This window comes from Bombina bombina, chromosome 4, assembly GCF_027579735.1.
Source record: "Bombina bombina isolate aBomBom1 chromosome 4, aBomBom1.pri, whole genome shotgun sequence".
Taxonomy (NCBI): Eukaryota; Metazoa; Chordata; class Amphibia; order Anura; family Bombinatoridae; genus Bombina; species Bombina bombina.
In genome coordinates this window covers 269052933-269075163 of record NC_069502.1, presented here as the reverse complement: position 1 = coordinate 269075163, position 22231 = coordinate 269052933, and positions in this window count along the sequence as shown.

The window sequence follows — 22231 nt, the reverse complement described above, 5'->3', positions numbered from 1 at the left end:
GTAATCATGTATGTATATACAGTATATATACATATATATATATATATATATACATAGGTATAGAAATATATTGTACCAAAAAATCAGATATCTATAGAAATATGTATTTATTCCAAAAATATCATGCAAGTAGTAGCGCTACCCAGTACACTTATGACCAGTAATTGAGTATAAATTGCAAAAGGATATACAAGTTTCCCAAATATAGTACCACTATAAAAACATCCAATAAAAGTGGCAGAAGGGTACACCCGTGGTGTTAACGTGAATATTCTCATAAGAGTTCACACTTTAAAAGTAAAGATAATAATAAAATGTTACAATATTGCAAAGTTCAATTGTTCTCTCCTTGCAGACAGTGATATACAAAGAACTCCAAATGGTTAGCCAGGTTGTTTCTTTAAATAAAGTCACTGGTGCACTTGTACAAAACAGTGTAAGAAAACGCAAGCTCTCCTGAAACTCACGTTAAAAGTATGAGATTTATTGAGCTACTGCCCATAATATAGACATACACCCACAGGATAAAAGTAAAAACAGCAAGTATGGTGTGGATACAGTACAAAAACTCCTTAATTCTGTTTGCGTCCTGAGACTCCAGATGACCAGATGCACTGTCTCCCAAAGATTTCCACTCTGCCATTATGGGATCCCTGGTTTCAGTTGTCATCCTCTGATCAGAGTGCTCAGGTGTCCCACACGCTATCCACACACTGACCCAGCTGCAGTGAATAAAACAGTTAGTCCCAGCTCCTCTGCGTTACTGTAAGGAAGCCGGGAGGTAGACCACCTCTATGCGTTTCTCCCCATCACAGAGGAATGTGACATAATAATACCAGCGCAAATCGAGGAGCGCAAAAAGCTTACTTCTAGCGCAATTAATACTCGAGTGGGAGTGTTAATTAGTGCTCCACACGTAATCTTACCTTGAGTCTTTAACCCCTTGAGTGCTAATGACGGCTCAGATCCGTCATTAGCACTCAACTACCTTTTTTGCAATCTGAGGACCCCCACCCGCTCCTACTCCAGCGATCGGGCCTGCATAGTGACAGGCATCGCCGGGGCTTACCGTTATGTGCGGTGACGTCACGTGCAATGATGTGATGACGTCACCTCGCAACTTTATTTAAAATTGTCAATACAAAGTATAGGGAAAGGGGGCATGCTGCTTAGAAACCTGTAATCGCCTAACCTTTCCAATGGTATAAATCTTGGGGATCTGGGGGGAAAAATAAAAAAGTTAAAAAAAATGTTTTTTGAAAATAATAAAAAACAGAAAAATGTTAAATTCAGCTTAGCACTCAAAGGGTGTTAACTAATGATAATTAGTTGCTACAAACTACTTATCCATGTCTGGCAAAAACATACACTCATTTTATTTTCATACTACTGACAAAACTAAGGTGTTCACTTTACTAGGAAAACCCACCAGATAATATCTCTCAATATCTTTGCCACGGAAAGTAGGGACCAGTATGATAAAATCGTCAAAACTGAAATGTTCATGAATGCATCTCAGTTTTATATAGAAGCATTTTTACCTGCTCAGAGAGCTAACTGTGGTGTGTTTTGCCTCAGTAAAGACTTCATTTGTCATACAAGCCATTGCTGGGCCTCTGAGATGGTGTGGTGTTTGAATAAACATATTCAGCTGAAAAACAGTAATTACTTTTATAAGAAGCACTAATGTTACAAACATGTTTCTATTCAAAATTGAAATACACCCATGCACATTTCAATTTTGACCTTTTTTATACATTTTTTGACTATGGAAAGGGACAGTCTGACTCTGAGGCATAATTGGGAGCTTTTTGTGGAATAACAGTAACAGGCTGCTTAAAAAACAAACAAGATAAGACAAGCAAGGTATAATGTAGGATATCTGGGCAGAGGTCACAATTTTGGGCTCCTCTGAAATATGTGGGACAGCTGTGAAGCCTGCTGTCTGCATACAAAAAAGTGAATAGGAAATAATACAACCGCAGGGTTTTCTCATTTTATACTAACATTATGACCGTGATTAGCCTTGCAATCTGCAGACTAAAGCCCAGATTGGCTCCTCCAAATAAGTCAAATGGTGGGTGGAGTTTTGCTATTGTTAAAGGGACAGTCTACACCAGAATTTTTATTGTTTAAAAAGATAGATAATCCCTTTATTACTCATTCCCTAGTTTTGCACAACCAACACAGTTATATAAATACACTTTTTAACTCTGTGATTATCTTGTATCTAACCCTTTGCAAACTGCCCCCTTATTTCAGTTCTTTTGACAGACATTCATTTTAGCCAATCAGAACTGGCTCACCTGAAATCCACGTGCGTGAGCACAGTGTTATCTATATGACACACATGAACTAACACCCTCTAGTGGTGAAAAACTGTCAAAATGCCCTGAGAGAAGAGGCGGCCTTTAAGGTCTTATAAATTAGCATATGAACCTCCTAGGTTTAGCTTTCAACTAAGAATACCAAGAGAACAAAGCAAAATTGGTGATAAAAGTAAATTGGAAAATTGTTTAAAATGACATTCTCTATCTGAATCATGAAAGTTTATTTTGGACAAGACTGTCCCTTTAAACATATGCAGTAAAAAGAATGTCAATTTGTTTTAAAAACTTTTAGACTTGGCTGATTTAATTCTAGAACACAACAAACATGTCTTGTAATTACAAGGTGTTTCCTGTCACTTTAAAGGAACAGCAATGCACTACTGGGAGCTAGCTGAACACATTGGTTGAGCCAATGAATGACAAGAAACATATATATGCTGCCCCTGAGCCTACCTAGGTATATTTTTGAACAAAGGATACCAACAGAATGAAGCAAATTAGACAATAGAAGTAAAGTAAAAATTTGTGTAAAATTGCATGCTCTGTCTGAATCATGAAAGTTTAGAGAAACAAATGTAGATATTGGTGTCTGGGGGAGCAAGAGGGACCAAATGCGACCCCCCCCCCCCCTGGATTTTTGCTTTTTGTATCCAAGCATAAGCATCCAATTGAATCACTTTTATGATGCCAGTGGGCCACAATTTTTACAATGATGTGCTACATATGTGTACAAGGAGCTCTGCCTCACTGCATATGTTGCTACAGATATTACTTTGTTTGGGGTATTTTTAAATCTGGAGGTGCATATGACCTTGAGCAACAATACCTGGCTAGTGACTTCACAAGCTGCTAGTACAGAAGGTCATTGAACTTTGTTGCTAGTCAGAGGTGGAACTACCATTGGTACAGCAGATGCAATGGTATCAGGGCCTAAGTGCTGGGGGATCGCATAGCAGCCAATCTATTCATAGGTATGTTCCTATATGATTATTATCTGTGTATAGAAACTCTGTATAACTATACAGAACAGCATAGCAGCCAATCTATTCATAGGTATGTTCCTATATGATTATTATCTGTGTATAGATACTCTGTATAACTATACAGAACAGCATAGCAGCCAATCTATTCATAGGTATGTTCCTATATGATTATTATCTGTGTATAGATACTCTGTATAACTATACAGAACAGCATAGCAGCCAATCTATTCATAGGTATGTTCCTATATGATTATTATCTGTGTATAGATACTCTGTATAACTATACAGAACAGCATAGCAGCCAATCTATTCATAGGTATGTTCCTATATGATTATTATCTGTGTATAGATACTCTGTATAACTATACAGAACAGCATAGCAGCCAATCTATTCATAGGTATGTTCCTATATGATTATTATCTGTGTATAGATACTCTGTATAACTATACAGAACAGCATAGCAGCCAATCTATTCATAGGTATGTTCTTATATGATTATTATCTGTGTATAGGTACTCTGTAAAACTATACAGACCAGCATAGCAGCCAATCTATTCATAGGTATGTTCCTATATGATTATTATCTGTGTATAGGTACTCTGTAAAACTACACAGACCAGCAAAGCAGCCAATCTATTCATAGGTATGTTCCTATATGATTATTATCTGTGTATAGATACTCTGTATAACTATACAGAACAGCATAGCAGCCAATCTATTCATAGGTATATTCCCATATGATTATTATCTTTGTATAGACACTCTGTATAACTATACAGAACAGCATAGCAGCCAATCTATTCATAGGCATGTTCCTATATGATTATTATCTGTGTATAGATAGAATGCTTGTGCAATGCCACTCCCTGCACATTCGCGACCAATCGGCCGCTAGCAGAGGTGTCAATCATCCAAATCGTATCTTACGACCGCTGCTTCTTAACTTATGTTTCTGGCAAGCACGAAGGTTCGCGTGGAAACAGCAGCATACGCTGCATAATAAATATACCCCATAGTGTTTACCACCTCAAATGGAAGTTTATTCCATGAATCCACCAAGCTTTCTGTAAAAAAATGCTTCCTCACATTTCTGCTGAATCTGCTATCCTCTAACTTTAGATTATGACCCCTTGTTTTGGCAATTGTTTTTTTGTGAAAAATGCTTTCAGTATACTGAATGCTTTTACTTCCCTTAGTCATGAAACGTCACTACATAATTCACTATGGCAGTGGCATGCAAAAATTGTAGTTCACAAGTCAGAGTGTGGGGCTATGTGCAATTCTGTCATAGCCCCTGACAAGTGTCAACACTAAGGCCTTTAGACAGTACTGGTCTAGGCAGTAAAACAGCAGTAGTGCTGGTGCATGCGGTAATAATGGGCACTGCTCTAACTTGGCTCAGCAAAGTACATCTATAACCTTACAGAACCTTGCAGTGTGTCTTATTTGTTTCTGCTGGCCCTGATTTCATTACTGATGGCATCCTGTGTGTGGGTGGGGGGACAATTACCACCCTGCCCCACTCCACCCCTTGGGGGGGCGAAATAAATTTTGCCTCATGGCCCTCTGCTTAGTAGCTCCGCTACTGTTCGTCGTTATGTACTTTAATGTGGCCTGCTGATTACATCATAGCGAGTGACATCTCTGAAGTTGTCATAACATATACTGGTGTATTCATGCAGTTTAATAATAATAGACACTGATTTGTTTATAGTACCTTGTGGAAGATTCAGGCCTCTCGACTGATATTAATAAAACCAGAACAAACTGTGGACAAGCTTGTTAGCAAAATCAATGAGTGGAACTGATCTGAAATGCCTTTAATTGCAACATGAGAATTTCAGCAAACATATAATTATAACCACAAGTGCTCTAAAAGGGATTTGTCTTTCTGAATAAGAGAAGAACATATGGCGCCAAAATATCCAGAAAGCGACTCTAAACCTACAAAATCTGGTAGCATATGTGAAACTAAAATGTGCATTAGTCATGGGAAAAATGACCACATCTTCACTTGTAATAATATATTACAATAAAAAAAGGAAAATAATAAGAGAAATCTTTGTATATTGTAACACATTTACGTAATAATTAAACATTTCATGGTTCGGCTAGAGATCATGTCATTTAAAAAAAAAAAAAAATTTCCTTCTGTTATCACATTTGCTCTGTTCTCTTGGTATTATTGTGCATGAGTCTTTAGCAGCTGAGCACTAAATGGCTTCAGTGTTCCTGAATAATAGTGCTCCATTTATTATTAGGCAGGCGGATAAGGCTCACTTTCATGAACCTCATCTGTGCCCACGTTTAACATTGCACAAGCTCTGCGTGTGCAATGCCACCCCCTGCTTGCGTGCAGCCAATCATGTGCAAGAGGGGGCTGTCAATTATCCCGATTGGATCTGATCGGGATGATTAAAATCCACCATATTTTATGCGTTAGAGATGTTAAGTAGCAACGATCTCACGCAAACCTGAAATTCTGGGGCTCCGAAGTTGCTATCGCAGCTTGGTAAATGCAGCCCATTTGCTGCATGCTCAAGACATTTGCAGACTCCTGAACCTACCTAGGTATGCTCTTTAGAAAAGGATACCAACAGAACTCATTTTTACAATTATATGCTTTATCAAACCATTAAAGTTTAATTTTGACTTTCATATTACTTTATTGAATGACTGTTATATTCAGTTCTGCAGGCTTAAATATTTTTTCTAATAAAATTATTTATTATGATATGAAGATTTATGTAGATAAAATCTATTTCTAGGACACGATTTAAGTTCCAAGAAAATGTATTATTTGGAATTTGGACAAGCAAACATATTATATTATAGTTCAATTGTGTGCACTATAATTATTAAATAAATAGTTAATGTAAACGAAAATAAAAAATTCTTACCCTTAAAGGGACAGTAAAAACTATGAGATTGTAATTTAAAATGTTTGGTTATGAGTACATAACTTTTCATGTAATTTAGCTCTGAAATTGGGGATTTTCTAATTCTCATTACTTAAAATGGACATTGCAAAATTCTCAACCATAACTCTGCTATATATTTTTCCTTATTGCCTTTAACTGTAAAACAATGCATTCTATACGAACATAATGAACGTGTCTTGCCTTGTTGTCTGCAGACTCAAGCCTAGATTGGTTCCACCAAATAATACAAATGGTGATTGGAGTGACAATACCCCCTATACCATGCATGGAGACAATTTCACAGTTACATACCACCCAACATTTCCCAAATGTTGTTCAGAACAGTAAGGCTTATGCACTGCGAGGAAGATTTGGGCAGGAGCCATGCGTTTTCTGTGAGCAAAGCCATGGCTTGAGGGGGCAGAGACACTGGTGAACCATGGGCAAGGTAGGGTCTGTTATGGGGTGGTTGGGACCAGTCGTGGATGGGGTAGGGACCATGGGTGAAGTTTAAGCAGTGCCTGGTTTCAATTTGGAAACTGGGACATTTGCCCTAAAAGGAAAAAGTGTGAAAGAGACTGCAGGGTAGAGCTCCCAAATAATGAAAATCTTGCAATATGCAGGACAGTGTTAATCAGATCTTTCAGGAAACAAATTACAAGTACACAATTATTTATGACTTTTTAAATTCAAAGAGCTGTGAGCTTTTGGAAACCATTTTGTCCTGTTTCGAGTAGTATATTTTCAATGTCTGCATTTTTTTTTCCAATATACATTTTTTGAACATGATCAATTTACATGTTACACAGTTAAAAATATTGAAAAAAATTACACTTTAAAATGATGAAACTTGTATTCAAATTAAATACAGTGATTAGAATGTTAATTTATGATTACAATGAAAAGTTTAGAACTTTACAAATGTTATTTTTAAAATTACAAATAATTATATAAAACCCTACATTTAACTGATTTGGCAGTAATTATAATAATTAATTATATAATTATAATATAAAATTACACATAATTATATAAAACCCTACATTTAACTGATTTGGCAGTAATTATAATAATTTAATTAAATAATTAAATCAATTGGCATTTATATTTTACTTTTGCGTTGGCTGTATACATTTTGCTTCCTTTAAGGTATTTGAAAAACTGTGAAAACCCTCTTGAAAAGCCTGTCATTGTACTTTTTATTAGTCTTTTTATTATAGTTTGATGTGTTGAAATAGATTTTCCTGGTATTTCATTTACATATTCTATATGGCTAATCTATTAGATTAAAACAGTTTAGAAAAAGAAGAAACACTCACTTGAGTTTGCACCAGAAACATTCATCTACAGAAACATCACATAAAAAAATGACTATGATTATAGTTATGATTAAAAAATAAATAAAACAAAACAAAATTCAAGGATGCTTAGCAGCAGAGCAATCAAGTAAACAGGCTATGGGAGTATTGACCCCGCCCACCAGTGTTTGCATAGCTCCACCCACTCATTGCTGTAATTTGCATTTTACACTTAATATTACACATCATGCTATTGTGTCTAATAAACTGCAGGAGATTCATAGATGACAGTTCAGAAAATTAGATAAATTATTTTATTTTTCTACTATTCTAATGTAAAGTGTAGGATACTCAGATGCCACAGTATACAAATAAACATATACATAAGGCAAACAAAGCCTCATATCTGATTCCCACGGAAAAAAATATTTATGCCTAGCTACTCTCAAGTGTAGATGTTTGTAAAGTAGGGCAGATTCCCAGGACAAATATACTGTAGTGCATAAAGCCAAAAGCACTGTAAATGTAGACAGTTGGAAAGTATGTTACAACCCCTAAAAGAAGGTCCTATTATAAGAGGGGAAAAAATAATTAAATGTTAAAGCCAGGATGTGTACTTATCAGTGACATTGATTCCTTTTTTTACAAGTAGTGTTGTGCATTTCAATTTAGTGTGCACAATGCAAAGCGGGAACTTTACATTTATTCATTAAGGGATAACAATCAAACTGCAAAAATTTAAAGCTTCCACTCTGTATTGTGTGAGCTTCACCACATTGCATCTGTCAAAAAGCCTGCAATTTCATTGATTTTTCATAAGATGCGAAAATACATGTGCTCCAAGATGGGGGTGCCCAGTATTAAGATGTGGAGCAGAGCTTAACCAAGCACACACAGCTTTGAAGAGTGCTGCGGGCACAGTAGGAAAGATACAATATAAATTGTGAGTAGTAACCATACTACTGTAGTTGTACCCAGCAGGTTAAAGTCCCTTTAAAATCTTCTCCAAAATATCATATATTCTCTAGGATGCATGAAATAAAGCACCTTTCATTTAATGCAAAAATTTTCGTCCTGTGTCCCTATGAGACTGAGAATGTTATTCAAGTGGGACCTAATTGCAGTGACATACCTATCTAACTAGCAGAAAGGGACATCGTTGTATAATGATTAATAGAGTTCAGATGTCCTGTTAATGTTTAAATATTGGAATTTTAGTAGAGGAAACACATTTTTAGATATGAAATCAGACAGAGCAGTCATTAGGAAAGAATTTTATGGAGACTGGATTAAGAGAATGTAATTAATTAATAACAATGGATTAGTCAGGACATCAGCAGTTATCAAAGTCCATTTATCCATTTATGTTTTTGGACTGCAGTACATCAATTTAAAAAAGGTACCAGTAACTGTTTAACCATTTAAAACCATGACATACCCTGGATGTTGCTGGTCATTAAGGGTTTGTTGACTTATAATAGTTTGGGTCTCGCCACCAGCAGCAAGACTGTGCTATTATGATCTCTCTACCTTCTGCAGACCTCATGAAATAGTGCGGTCTATGAAAAAGTCAAGCCCCAGGGTACGTCAAGTTAAACAAAGTCTATGATTTATATGAAAGAGCCACAGTTAAACATGTATATGTATTGGCTTTAAGTTTGAATTAAAAGTAATATGGTGTCCTTATTACTAATGCTTTACTGGCTGACAGCAACACCTCCCACAATGCTATTAGTAAAGAGGAACACACAACTGCTAACCATACAAGACAGTGTTTGTTTATTAAGGACAGAAAAATGAATTCAAAGCAAAATATTAAAACATTTTGAAATACTCTAAAGAATAAAATAACTACAATATCCCTCTACTGGACAATATGTTTTTACATTTAGAAAGAAAAAGTATAAAAGTATGCTACGGAGACTAGATATGAGAAAGAAAAAAAAGGGACACTTCATTGACGACACAAAACATATTCAAAATGTAAAGGGTGAATTATTAGACTAGGTTTCAATTGTAGCATTTATTTTAAATTAAATAATGAATGAAAATAATAGCTGACACTTTTATCAGTTAACAAGTTTACATGTAACATTGCTGAAAGCAGATAATAATAAATACAAAATAGCAAGTATGGAAACAGCACCGTAGAGCAGCAGTAACTCGGAGGTGGCTGATGCCCAAAGTTCAATGACTTTGGAGGATTGATATCATTTAACAATATATACTAGGCATAATCAACTTAATTCAGTCGTAACTGGTGATTTTTTTTAAGTTTGTTAGGGGACTCCATCTATTTATGGCACTTTATATTTTATATTTTGAAAGGTGTTTCTTCTACCTCTCACACACCCTAAAACATTGTTGAGTATAAATAAAATGTTCACAACATATATCACTTCACATTAAAATGCATTCACTGCTTTTCGACTCTCTGCTTTTGTAGGTAGGGCCATCTGGCTCAGATCTAGGCACACACACCATATATTAGTAGGTACCCTGAGTTAGCTCCCATAGTAAGCAGGTTACTCCACAGCACAGTAGAAACACTGTAGAGAGCATGCCCTTACTATAAGACCCAGTGCTGCTAAAAAAAAATCTAGTTACTTACACTGACTCTATCACTGACACATGATAATATAATAAAGGACAGTGAATATATAGAAAACGCTCAAAAACGTTTGTTGTTAACATTCCTGTTCTCCTGAGATATTTTGTTTGTGACAGAGCTTATATCTTTTCTTTTGTGCTGATTTCAGTTCTGGTGAATGTGCAAACCAAGGAGACAGGGAGTGTGGATATTTGCAGAAATTTTCTGTCTCTATTTACTACCACTTTATAGATCCTCATTTTTCTTGTATGGTACTTTTTGCAACATGTAAAAATATGCTTCTGAAAAAGGATTCATGTATAGAATTGTGTCAGCACAGCAGGACATTTTTACATGTGTTGCAAAAGTACTTTACTGCAGTAAAATGATGATCTATAAAGGAGTAGTATATTATAAGGAATAAGACATCGTATTTATATATTCCCTGTTGGTTGCTTGATGACCGTCACCCTCTATATTCCTAATTCCTCCACCGAGTGTCAGACCAGTCAATATAATACAACCCTTATAAAGAGAGGATTTTGAGAAATTAGGCTGCAGGCAATGAATTATGCATTGTATGGTGCCGGTGGTAAACAGTACTATACTATTACGTTACCTGTTTGTCACTGTGACTGCCTGAACCAGATGTTCCCTTCACTTCTAGTTCCACTGTCCACACCACACACAGCGGTGCCCGCTCCCATTGCTATAAGCAAGTAACTCCCATAGAGCCAAGCCCCGCCCCTGAGGGGTCCAATCGTCGCTGCCATGCTCTAACGTGTTTCTCTTGACTCGTCATTATCTCACCTCATCCATCAATCATGCTAAAACCAAGCAGCACAGCACGTGCCACATGATACTAACTCAACGTGACCTCAGACCCCACTTTATATTGTACATCTGGCAATGCGAACAGCATGTCATTCTTAGTTTTAAAAAAAAAACACGACACACATTAAAACAAACAAACAAACAAACAACAAACACAAAAAAAGGAAAACAGCACAATTTGGAATTTTATTTTCAGCTATCCTCCATTTAGCTGCTCTGAATCTGCCGCCCCCCCCAGCCCCAGCTAATGTCATATTGCTGTATTATATGTTGGTGCTTATAAATTACTGGTAATACATTTCATTTGAAGTGCATTGTATGGCTTTTTCGCAATTCAAATCAATTGAAAATCCTGTGATAATCAAAATTCGAATGTTAGAACAAATATTCCTTTGTATATTCATTCTATGCAATCGAATATCGATAAGAACAAATTTTCTTTAACATTCTTAAATAAAATGTTATTTTTGATTTTAGAATGTTGCTTTTGAATTCGAATTTTTCTTTAGTTTTTGAATGTTCATAATAGTTCAACTATACACATTTGAATTTTGAATTCAATATTTGAAATGAGAATGTTAGAATGTTTGATAAACAAAATTTGATTCGAACAGACAAATGTATACAAATTTGTTTTAAATTTTGAATGTTGTGAAATATTTGTCCATCCCTAAAATGCAGCCACAGTAAGAATGTAAAGCTTCTGCTTTAAATCATGCACCCTAATCTGAAGCACATTATACAGTTATAAACAAATAGGCAATATTACTGATCTGTAAGTGCACACTGCTTATGTCACAGGCTGTGAGAATACCTGAGCTCCAAGATGGCAGCCCCCAGTACAAAGAGGCGGAGCTTCAGTATCTGGTTCAGCTATTAAAACAGGATAACGGATTTGAAAAGAGCTGGAAGAGGATGAAATGCAATAACATAGTGAGTAGTAACTATTCAAGGGTAGTTGTGCCCGGCAGTTTTATATCCCTTTAAAGGGACATTATAGTCAGTCTCCCTTTCCAATAAATACAAATACGTTTCAAACTTTGCTGCCTTCCCCAAATCCTGCTGCCCAAGGCACAGGCCTAGTTTGCATATGCAATAATGATGCCTCTTCTGCCAAGCCTAAATGTACATACATGTTATTGGCACCTTCCTTAATACATTTTACAGATGCAAACAAGAAAAGCATAATAGCAATCAGTGGGAAAAGAAATATTAAACTATAGTATAAGGGGAAGCTAATTCCACGTTCATTTATTCATTTTCTTACAATAGAAGAACAATAATTATAAAATATTGTTAAAAAGATTTTGCTCTGTCGCTTTAACTTGCTGCCTTCTTTGGCAGCCAATGCATTATATGGGCTTTTTTTAGACATATTCATTGCTCTGTGCAATTACTATCAATACTAGAACATCTTGGTATGCATTACATTTATAAAAAAGCAAAATAAATAGCATTATGGCTCCAAGTGTAGGAGGAAAATGAAATAACCAGCTACAGTTACATTGCATGGATGATAACATTTGTCTAGAGAAATAAAGGTAATATTCTTTTAGCCCCTTCAAACTAACAAAAACACAAAACCATGTCCTAGTTTTAACCCATAGCTTTATAAGGCTCTATATTATAAAGATATTGTGTTTTTTAAGCAAGTCAGATGAATATAATCATCCCTGCTTTTTGTTACACAGAGCACATTTTTTACTGGAGCTATTTAAATTCCCTAACATTTTATATTCAGCATCACCATGGTAATCTGCGAAGCAGGACTGCAGCAAAGTGACTATCTTTAAAACTAGCCAATTAATCAAACTTTAGACAGCACATTGCTTAACATAAGTAGGGTAGGTATACTAGAACATAAAGCATTTCTTGTTCTCTGGGATTTGTACATCTTGGCCCTTATCTGCAGCACTGGGACACATAAAAGATGTTTGCTAGATGCTGTTTAGTTCTCATTAGAGCAGTGTAGATATGGTATAAATTGTAAGAGTGCTCAATTGTTGGCATTACTGGTAAAGGTAACTCTGCAAAGAGGGATTAAACACATAGGTAAAATTCTGCTTAGGATCTGAAAGCATTGCAGCTGCAAAGCAGTGCACTGCTGTTGACTGGCAGCTATGTGTGAGTGCTGTTGCTTACTGTCTGACTGGCTGTGTTCAGCCCTGGAGGTGCATGCTTTCAGCAGGTGAGCCCATCAGTATCAACAGTAAGATGTGGCAGCCAATCACCAGCCATGTCCTGCTCAAGAGTTGTAATGCTTTTGGCTCTAGAGCAGAACTTTACCTATGTGTTTAACCTTTTTGTGTGGCTTAAACACATGGGGCTTGTTTCCATTGAGCCGTAATTCGGTTTGCGTGCGCTCGCAAACCGTTAAATAAGCTGTCGGAAGCAATATCATTCACCGACAACTTCCAACGGCCCGTTATAACTCAATTTCGGCATCCGGACTCCGGCTGCCGAAAATATTATCATGTCCCATACAAAGTATCAGAACCCGCTAATCTTTAAATTATACCCGGTTTCCAATGCCAGCGCAAGCCGTTAATACTGCCGATACAGTAATGAAAATTACACCCAGCTCAACTAGGTGTAAAATAGGAAAAAGGTGCTCTTTGAGACCTTTTTCCCATTGAAATTTAACCCGACATGTCAAAACCCCTCTATCCGCCATCCCCCCCACATCGCAATTTATAATAAATGTATTAAACTCTAAACCGCCATGTCCCACAACGCAAACTAGCTATTTAAACTATTAACCCCTAATCTGCCATGCCCCTACAAGGCAAACTAGCTATTAAAACTATTAACCCCTAATCCGCCTTGCCCCACAACGCAAACTAGCTATTAAAACTATTAACCCCTAATCCGCCATGCCCCACAATGCAAACAAGCTATTAAAGCTATTAACCCCCTAATCTGCCATGCCCCACAATGCAAACTAACTATTAAAACTATTAACCACTAATCCGCCATGCCCAGACAAAGCAAATTAGCTATTAAAACTATTAACCCCTAATCCGCCATGCCCCACAACACAAATAACTAATCACTAAGCCCCCTAACCTAATATCCCCTAAATAAACCCCCATTACATTAATTTAAATTACAATAATTAAATCTAAAATTACAAAAAATAAAAAAGGCTAAAATTACAGAAAAAAATAAACTAAATTATACAAAATAAAAAAAATTAAACCTAATCCCTATGAAAATAAAAAAGCCCCCCCTAAACTAAACTACCAATTGCCCTTAAAAGGGCCTTTTGTAGGGCATTGCCCTAAGTTAAACAGCTCTTTTACCTTAAAAAATTGTCCCCCCTCTAACTGTAAAACCCACCACCCACCAAACCCCCCAAAATAAAAATAAAAACTAACACTAAAAAATCCTAAACTACCCATTGCCCCTAAAGGGGCATTTGTATGGGCATTGCCCTTAAAATGGCATTCAACTCTTTTACTGCCCTTAAAAGGGCATTTAGCTCTTTTTCAGTGCCCAAAATCCCTAATCTAAAAAATAAAAAAAACCTAAAAACAAAAAATAAACCTAACTCTAAACCCCAAATAGGTACTCACCGTTCCTGAAGTCCGGCGGAGAAGGTCCTCTTCCAGGCAGGTGAAGTCTTCTTGGAGCCGGCGACATCTTCCATCTTCATCCAGGACCAAGCCGGCATGGAGCGGCGATGATCGCAGAACTGAAGACCTTGGACCGCGGAGCCATGGAGCGTGGAGGATCCTCTTCGTACGATCACCGCCGCACACTAAGTATTGAATGCAAGGAACGCGTTTAAAAATGGGGTCACTTTGCATTCCTATTGGCTGATTTGAATCGTCAAATTCAAATCAGCCAATAGGAAACTGCTCAATGGAAATGAGCCCATGGTAAGCTGGGGCGGATAAAGCAAATATTGCACATGCTAACAGTTTAGCGCGTGTCATTGTTTGCAGTAGAATGCCACTTTGTTTTTTTATATTAGGATATAATATATACAACCACTTATTAATAATAATTGGATACTTGTATAGCACACAACCTCGAACTTAATCGACTTGCGGCACTGATAACAGGTATTATTATTAACCAACTTAATGGTACTCATTTTACCGACCTCGGAAGGATGAAAGGCTGAGTGGACCTTGCCGGGATCGAACCTGCAACCCTTGGGTTGCCACAGATCTCTGTAACAGTGCATTAGCACAATAAACTATCTGGCTGGCTTAAAGGGACACTGAACCCAAATTTTTTCTTTTGTAATTCAGAAAGAGCATGCAATTTTTTAAATCTTTTATTTTTATTCAATCTCCAATACAATATCTGTTTGGGTCCTACTACATGTAGGTTCTTGTTACGCCTCGCAGGGCTATGTATCAAAGGAAAAATAAACATAACATTACTTATAATCTGCACGAACAAGATAGAAAAAGAAAAACAATACAAGTAACTTGACAGAATCAGTCCCAATTTATTCTTGTATATTGACTGATTCCACTAATTCCATCTAACTTTGTCTAACCTAATATTTTATCTAAGATTACTACATGTGTAGGTCTCTTGAACCTTCGATTATCTTCACTGTTATTCCTAACTGTATTGGGAAAGTATCTTATTAGGTTTACGGGGTAACCATATCAAACGTGGATATTAATTTAATGTATTAGAAAGAAATGAACATGAGGAGGGGGGGAATGAGCGGCGGGGGGGGGGGGGGGCCGGGAGAGACGAGATTGGAAGAAAAAAAAAAAAAAAAAAAAAAAAAAGGGGAGGAGAGAAGAGGGGAAGCAAGGAGGACTGATTTCTATTCTTACCAAATTCCTAATAGAACTATAGAACTAAATCTGAATTCCTGAAGGGATAAATTAGATGGTCTATTTCTTTTTTTGGAAAGATTTTTATAAATGATGACCACTTTTGGAAGAACCTGTTAACATCTTGGGTTTCAAATAATTTTGTATCAAATTGTTCAAGTATACATTGCTTTTTTATACAATTTTTTATCTCTGGGATGCTAGGAGTTGATGTTTCTTTCCATTTTTTAAAGATTAGGTATCTTGTTGCTAATATAGTGACATTTACTATCTTTTCCTTATCTGGGGGGAGTCTTTCATCTGTTTTAAGAAAGATTACATTTATAAAAGAGAGAATCGCATAAGGTATACCAAGCTTTCTATTTAACCAATATTCCACTTTCTTCCATACCTCTCTTATTTTTGGGCAGATCCATAACATGTGTTTTAGATTAGCCGCCCCCATTGAGCATTTTGGGCATTTGTTAAATTGTGTATTGCCCCATCTATGTCCCTTTTCAGGAGTTACATAAGTCATATGCAAAAGTTTCACGTGTGATTCCCTCCAAGTAGAGGAGAATGTTGTTTGATTTACCTTTAAGATAGAAGTTTGAATATATCCTGTTTCTACAGAAGTTGGTTCAATAAATGGGGCCCATTTTTGTTCAATGTTATTAATATTATTCACGCCTTTACTTAACTTTAGCATTTGGTAGCATAGAGTGATTGACATTTGGCCCCCATTTGCTAATACTATCCATTTTTCTAATGGACCCAGGGACCAGTTCCAACCTGCTTCATTTATTAACTTCCAAGTATAGTGTCTTGCCTGGAGGTAAACAAAAAAATCTTTTTGTGGAATGTCAAATTCACTTCTGAGATCAGAAAATGATTTAATACATTTCCTTGACATATCGATTAATTGCACTACTCTTTCAAGACCGTTTGCTTCCCATCTTATAAGGGGTGATATTTGTAACCCTAGTTCAAAGTGTGGGCTTCCTTTTAAGGGTAGATAGGTAGAAATTTTCTCATTTATATTTAATATATTACAGATCTTTAACCAAGCTTTAATTGGGACAAAGATAGACTGAAGTTTCTTAATTTCCTTTGGAATTTCACCTCTTCTTACATGGATTAGGGCTACTGGAAGATAGGGGAAGCTAACGTTCTTTTCTAGATCATTGTTTGTTGCATAATCTTTAAGGCAGATCCAATCTATTACTATACGAGCTAAAAATGCAAGATTATATAACCGTAGATCAGATAGAGCACAGCCTCCATATTTTCTGGGCAAGAAAAGCTTTTCAAGAGATATTCGGGGTTTCCTGACCTGCCATAGGAATTTTCTAAGTGCCGTATTTAAGATCTTGATATCTTTCTCCTTTAATAGAATTGGTATATTTTGACAGATATATAAGATTTTTGGAAATAATATCATTTTATAAAGAGCAATTCGGCCTGAAAGTGAAATAGGTAAGTTTTGCCAGTACTTCATTGTTTCTCTAATTACTTTTAGAATTGGGGGTATGTTGAAAGAATACCATTGTTCTGGGTTTGAGGAGATTATAATACCCAGATACTTAAATGCTTCTTCTGCAATTTTAAAGGGCATGTTATCTAGGGGCTGATCTGGAGGTCTTACCCAGTAAAGTTCCGATTTGTTAGTGTTTATCTTGTAACCCGAAAATGAGCTAAACTGTGATATAATAGACAAGAGTTTAGGGATATTTAACTGAGTATTTCTCATGTATATTAGAATATCATCAGCATAAAGCGAAATTTTGAGTTCCTTTTTCCTTATTTTAATTCCTTCTATATCTTGTGTAACTAGAATCGCGAGAGGTTCAATTGCAATATTGAAAAGCAAGGGTGAAAGAGGACATCCTTGTCTTGTACCTTTAGCTAGATGAATAGTAGATGATTGTCTGGTATTAACTAGGAGCCTGGTATAAGCTGTTTTATAAAGATTTTCAATAAATTTAGAGAAATGACCTCTAAAACCAAATTGGAAGAGTGTATGGAGAAGGTGATCATGGTGGACCGAGTCGAACGCCTTCTCGGCATCAATTGTGATAATAGCCTTATCGCTAATATTATGTTCTATTTCTTGGACTTGGCTCGATTGTACATTAAAAAAATCTATTGTAAGGAATAGCTCACGGATTTTAGCCGAGGAGTTTCTGTTTATCATGAAACCTGCCTGATCTTTATGTATTATCTGTGCAAGGGGGGTTTGTAGTCTGCGTGCCAAGATAGATGTCAACAGTTTGTAATCTGTATTGAGAAGAGCGATAGGTCTATACGACTCTTTTTGTGTTGGGTCTTTCCCAGGTTTTAAGATAAGGGTAGTAAAGGAGGCTGAGAAGGTATTTGATGGTGGAGTACCCTCCCTGTACATATCATTATACAGTTTTATTAAATGTGAGGCTATGGAGGGTGATAACAACTTATAAAATTCACTAGGCAGGGCATCCGGTCCTGCCGCTTTATTAATGGGCAGTTCCTCTATACCTTTCACGACCTCTATCTCTGTAATAGGGAGATTCATCATTTCACTCATTTCTTCTGAAATAGTTGGACAAGAAATCTTTTCCCAGAACTCCTCGCTATTTCTGCTATTGGATGCATTTAAAGAGTACAGACTTTGATAATATTCTACCATTATTTTTAAAATCTCTTCTGAGTCTGAGAAGAGGTTATCATCCTTCTGAATATGCTCAATTATAGTATTCCCTTTATCTTGCTTGACTAATTTAGAGAGTAACTTGCCTGCCTTATTCCCGTATTTATACAGCTTCGCTTGGAGTCTCAGTTCACGTTGAGTTGTTTTATGCAAGTGAAAAGAATCTCTTTCTTTCTTGACTTGTATGTAATTATTCCAGGTTTCAGTCGTTTTATTTACTATATAGCTGTTATAAGCATTTGACAACTTTTTAATAATATTTTCTTCCTTTTTTTTATAATCTTTGGTTCTCCTGATATTATATGCCAATATCTCTCCTCTCATAACTGCTTTTGCAGCTTCCCAGAATATCATTGGGCGATTAATATATTCTCTATTTAAATAGACATATTCTTCAAATTTTAAATTTAACATTGTTTTGAATTCTGGGTCAGTAGCCAGATATTGGGGAAAATGAAATTGGTTATTTTTGGTTTTAAAATCATGTGAACTAATTTCAATAGTTATAGGGGCATGATCCGAGACTATAATCGGGAGAATTTTAGCTTCGATTTTAAAATTCAATAATTTTTCGTCTATTAGGAATAAGTCTATTCTCGAAAGGGACTTGTGGGCTTTTGATAAACAAGTAAAGTTTTTACCATCCGAGTTTTGAGACCTCCATATATCTTTAACTCTTAAATTGTTAAATAATTTATTGAAGATTTTAGTTTCTAAGTTATCTCTTTTGGTTTTCAATATTGTAGTGTTATGTCTGAATCTATCTAGAGCATAGTACGGGGACATGTTAAAATCTCCTCCTATTATTAACATTCCTTCTGCTTTTGCCAATATCTTATTTTGCAGATTTTCCCAAAAATCATGATCAATAATATTGGGTGCGTATAAATTACATAGTGTATATGTAGTGTTGAGAATTTTAATCTTTACTATTAAGAACCTTCCCTCTGGATCTACTTCGAGAACTGTGGATGTTGCATTTATTTTTTTCCCTAATAGGATTGCTACCCCTCTTTTCCTTCCTAGCGCTGGGGAGGCTATAACTTCGCGAACCCAAGACCTTTTCAGTTTGTATACTTCTTCTATTTTAATGTGGGTTTCTTGGAGGAAGGCCACATCCACATGCATTTTTTTAAGCTGAGTTATGATCGTATTTCTTTTTATGGGGGATGTTAGCCCTCCAATATTCCAGGAGGCCATTATACAAGGATTGTCAGACATTATTTTCTAGAAAGTAAAAAGTAGAGAGGAAAAAAAAAAAAAAAAAAAGGGGGTAAAACTCTCCTCTCGTACTCACCCCCCCCCAACCGAACCCCCCCTCCCAGTTCAGTCCCAATTACTAGTGGATAATCCCGGAAACCTTGTTCCCTAATTTGTGCATCTATAATCAGATTTCCTCTGATCGATGCATCCTCCCATTTTATGGACTGAGTGTACATTGTTAAACTTGAGTAAACAAAGAAGAAAAAAAAGAGAAATATGAAAACAAAAAACGAAACCCTCAATTGAGTTATTTTTTGTTTCGTTGGTCATTTTCACCTCTTGTTTTGTGTTGGGAGTGTGAGCTGTGTCATGAATCTTTCAGCCTCTTTGGCTGTTTCAAAAAAATGGACCTTGTCCTCTAATGTTATTTTAAGTTTAGCTGGGTATGTTACAGTGGCTTGATAGCCTTGGTTTATTAGACGGGTACATATTGGTGTTAACTCTCTTCTTTTGGCTGAAGTTTCCGCAGAAAAATCTTGGAAGAGCATTATTTTAACGTTTCCCAGAAAGATGGGTTGATTTTTTCTGTAGTATTGAAGTAAGGAGAGTTTATCTTGGTAGTTTAGTATCTTAGCTATGATAGGCCTAGGCCGATCTTTCCCTCTTTCCGGGTTATACCAGCCTACTCTGTGAGCTCTTTCTATTATAATTCGGGGGTATGTTTGGGGCAATTGCAATAAATGTGGTATTTCTACTGCAATTAACTTATTTAAGTCCTCGTACTGTTTTTCTTCAGGGACTCCTATAATTCTAATGTTATTCCTTCTCGCTCGATTTTCTAGATCTTCTAGTTTTAGTTGTGTTTTTGCAAGTTTAGTATATATATCATTAAATTTGGAATTGTGGTTTGTAGTGGTGTCCTCTAAGTCAGAAATTCTTTGTTCTGCCTCAGTAATCCTATCAGAAAATTGGTGTATCTCTGTAGTTAGGGTATTGATGTCCCGTTTGATCTCATCTCTTAATTGCTCAAACTTGGGAGAAAGGGCTTCTGAAATTTTTGTAACTAGCATTTGAATATCTATTTGTTCACATGTATTTGGAGGACTGCTAGCTTGTGTTTCTGTTGGGGTTTCTGGTGTATTCTTATTTCTCTTCTCTCTTTGCCTACCTGCCATGACTGAGGGAGGAGTTCTGATGTGAGCTGTGAGAAATTTATCCATAGATTGGTGCTAGAATTGTGAGAGTGTAGTATGAGGAATATTTTCTTGTGTGAAAGGTCCGTGGGACAAAAAAGGTGAATTTAAGTGTTTAAGAGCTTCAGGTGATGTGAACAAAGAGACAGAGTGGAAGAGGGAGAGAAAGAGAGAGAGAAGAAAAAAAAAAAAAAAAAAAAACTCAAAAGTGAAAAGAGTGTAAAATAATGTGAAGTTTACTCAAGCTGTGCAGAAGAAAAGAAAAAAACTGTGACTACAGAACACCTCGGTAATAGAGATAAGCAATTTTTCTACAATCAGAGAAATTTGACAATTTGAAAGAATAATATTCTCTTAAAATGAATAATCTACCCTTAATTTTTATTTCCTTTTCCCTTTTTTTCCCTGTCAGTTATTTATGTATTTTTCAAACAATTACAGTATGCGTACCAATATATCTTCAGAAAACAGACGTTGCTTGGTTAGAGATTCTTATTTCTATTTTTTAGATTTTAAGATAGTAAATAGTTTTTTTAAACTCCCTGTTCACTTTATGTTGATCATATAATAGGGATAATTTCCTTCCCTTTTCTTTTTCCCCCTTCTATATTAGCTACTTCTAAGCCACGTGTTGGGGAAACTCTCTGCAGTCTGACTTACTCTCACAATACCTGACTAATATCATTTACTCAATCTTTTGTGTAGTCTGATAAATTTCACCTGATTTTACCAATAAACACTCATGATAACATTGTATAACAATCTTACGTGACACTATATATTCACACTGTAACATAGTGTTTACATTGTAGAGCACAATATACCAGGATTAGAAATAGGTCCCTCAAAGAAAAAAAGAAAAATAATTCTCCATTCACTTCAGTGTTTTTCCAAGGGAGATAAGTAATACAACCCCAATTAGTTTTGTAACTAATTTGTTTAAACTTTCAAGCCATAAACTGCTTTTTAAAAATGTAGTTCAAGGAGGGAAAAAACAAGCTCTCAGGATAACAAAAAATTAATCAGCATGATTTACCCCTACTTCCTAGAGCTTAACCATTTTTGTCTTATTTTGAAAAAGATATTACTGCTGACCTTGTATGCCAGCCACTAAGATAGGTTCTAAACAATTTGTATCTATAATTGAGTTTCACAAGCCTTTGAATAAATGGCCTTATCTATACCTTTAGTTTATAGAGATAATTCTCTTCTAATATTCCCCCACACAGGCTTAACTTTGGCCACTTTGTCTTTGTAGCTAGCATTTGTCAGGGTATTAAAACTCTAGAGAAATTTTAAACATGGGATTAAAGTAGAATCGTTAGTAAGGGTTGCTTACTTGTTCCTTTTGTTAAGTAACAGTGTTACCCTCAAAAATAGCCCCTGCACATTTGGATCTGAAAAAGAA